The 2688-nt window shown below is 56.6% G+C and overlaps 1 protein-coding gene across 1 annotated transcript in view; it reads left to right on the forward strand.

Moving 5' to 3' along the window:
- The window catches only part of RNF41 (ring finger protein 41), a 14894-nt gene that overhangs the window by 3801 nt on the left and 8405 nt on the right, over positions 1-2688 (forward strand). The window lies entirely within an intron of this gene.

Consider the following 2688-nt stretch of genomic DNA (forward strand, 5'->3'; position numbering starts at 1 on the left):
CTGTGCAGGGCAGGTTCCCGGCCGGTATTCCATGGATTTTTGGGATGCTCAATCCGTGCGTTCTCCTCGCTGCCTTCCCGTTTCCGTGAGCTGTGACTCCGTCCCTGGCCCTGTGCTGCCGGGGCTCCGTTCCCTGGGATATCCCTGGGATATCTGTGGGATTTCCCAGCCCTTCCCGGGATAAATCCGAGCAGGGTGAGCAGGGAGCTCGTCCTTCCACACCAGGGAAACGTTGGGATTCGGAAATTCCCGTGAGGAGCGGCTCGTCCTGGAGGAGAGGAGGCTCAGGGGGGATCTTTTCACTCCACAATTCCCTGGAAAGAGGTCGGAGCGGGGCGGGAGTCGGGATCTGCTCCCAGGGAGCAGCAGGAGAAGGAAGAACGGCCTCGGGTTGCAGCAGGGGAGGGTCAGGTTGGACAGCAGGAGGAATTTTTTCCATGGAAAAGGTGGCCAGGCCTCGGGAGTGCCCAGGGAGGTTTGGAATCCCCATCCCTGGACGTGTCCCTGGACGTGGCACTCGGGGCTGGATGGTCTGGGAGGGCTTTTCCAAGCTCGGGGATTCCATGGATCCCCCAGCAATTCCACGATTCCCCAGGAATTCCAGTGCCTGGGATGGAAACTGGGTCGCTGGACAAGTAGGTCAGGCAGCGGCTCCGCTGCCGGCGCCGATTCCAGGGCTTGCTCCCGGGAATCTTCGCTCTCATCCCCCTCTTCCTCCCTTTGCTGACCCCAGAATCGTGGAATATCCATGGAAAAAAACCCCCAGGGATCAAAGCCTGCCCAGGACATCCCAAAATCCCACCCTGTCCCTGGCAGCGTTGTGCAGACACTTCCTGGAACTCACGGAACCCCAAATCCCAGCGCTGAGAGCGTTTCCCAAACGCTTCCAGAGCTCGGGAATTACGGAATATCCTCAGCTGGAAGGGACCCTCCTCAAATGCAGCTCCTGGACATCCCAACAATCCCAATATCCTGGAGCTCCTGGGGCTCCTGGGGCTCCGGCAGCTTCGGGGCCGCGCTCGTTCCCCGGGACGCCGGATCCGTCTCCCCCGAGCGTTTGGAGACGCTTCCAGCCCCGTTCCTGCTCCGGGATCCCGGCAGAGCCCTGGGGGGGAGCGGCTGGGTCGGGGAGCGGGGAGAATTCCAAGGTGCTGGAATTCTCCTGGAGGAGGCTTTGGAGGCTCCTGTTGGGATCGGTGCGCCCTGCCTGGATGGGGAGGCGCAGTGGAAGGGGGGCTGGAATGGGGTTGGAATTTGGTTGGAATTCGGTTGGAATGGGGCTGGAATTCAGGTTGGAATTGGGAATCTTGGAATTGGGTTGGAATTGGGTTGGAATTCAGTTGGAATGGGGTTGGAATTCAGTTGGAATTTGGTTGGAATTCGGTTGGAATTCAATTGGAATGGGGCTGGAATTCAGGTTGGAATTGGGAATCTTGGAATTCGGTTGGAATGGGGTTGGAATGGGGTTGGAATGGGGTTGGAATTGGTTTGGAATTGGTTTGGAATTGGTTTGGAATTGGTTTGGAATTTGGTTGGAATTTGGTTGGAATTCAATTGGAATGGGGCTGGAATTCAGGTTGGAATTGGGAATCTTGGAATAGGGTTGGAATAGGGTTGGAATTGGGTTGGAATTCGGTTGGAATTTGGTTGGAATTCAGTTGGAATGGGGTTGGAATAGGGTTGGAATTCGGTTGGAATTCAATTGGAATGGGGCTGGAATTCAGGTTGGAATTGGGAATCTTGGAATTCAGTTGGAATTTGGTTGGAATTGGGTTGGAATCGGGTTGGAATTCGGTTGGAATTTGGTTGGAATGGGGCTGGAATTCAGGTTGGAATTGGGAATCTTGGAATTCAGTTGGAATTTGGTTGAAATTCAGTTGGAATTTGGTTGGAATTGGGTTGGAATCGGGTTGGAATTGGGAATCTTGGAATTCAGTTGGAATGGCGTTGGAATTCAGTTGGAATTGGGTTGGAATTGGGAATCTTGGAATTGGGTTGGAATTCAGGTGGAATTCAGTTGGAATTCGGTTGGAATTTGGTTGGAATGGGGTTGGAGTTCAGTTGGAATTTGGTTGGAATGGGGTTGGAATTGAGTTGGAATTGGAATTCGGTTGAAATTGAGTTGGAATCGGGAAGCTTGGAATTGGAATTCGGTTGGAATTCGGTTGCAATTGGGAAGCTTGGAAGCGAAAGGAGCAGCAGGATTTTGGGAAGAGCCCGCTTGGATCCCGCTGGGCCGGGAGGAGAGCACAGGCTGCGCCTGGGGCTGCTCCGGGAACACCTGGAATTCCAGGGGCCAATCCATGGAAAAGCTCACTGCGCTCCTGGCTGCGCCGTGTTCCCCTTCCAGCTGCTCTGATCCCGCTCCGAGCTCGTGGGAAGGGCCGGGGAGGGATTTGGGGCCGTTCCAGGGCGTGGGAAGGCCCCGACCCCCCCCCCGCAGCCGTTGGCCGCCTTATCGAGGCCTGGCGCGGGATTTTCCCGCTGCGGAGGAGCCTTTTGTCGGGAAGAAAGGATCCGCCGGCGCCCGGAGCTGCTTCAAGGGGACAGCGAGGGCACAAAGTCCGGCCCTGCTGCCCCGGGGAGGGTCCTGGGCACCTCTCACCCGTCCTGGGTCACCCGTCCTGGGTCACCCGTCCTGGGTCACCCATCCCTCGGTCACCCGTCCGTGGTCACCCATCCCTCGGT

This window comes from Corvus kubaryi, unplaced genomic scaffold (assembly GCF_017639235.1).
Source record: "Corvus kubaryi isolate FWS band 111438036 unplaced genomic scaffold, C.kubaryi_AGA036_p1.0 36964, whole genome shotgun sequence".
Classification (NCBI taxonomy): Eukaryota; Metazoa; Chordata; class Aves; order Passeriformes; family Corvidae; genus Corvus; species Corvus kubaryi.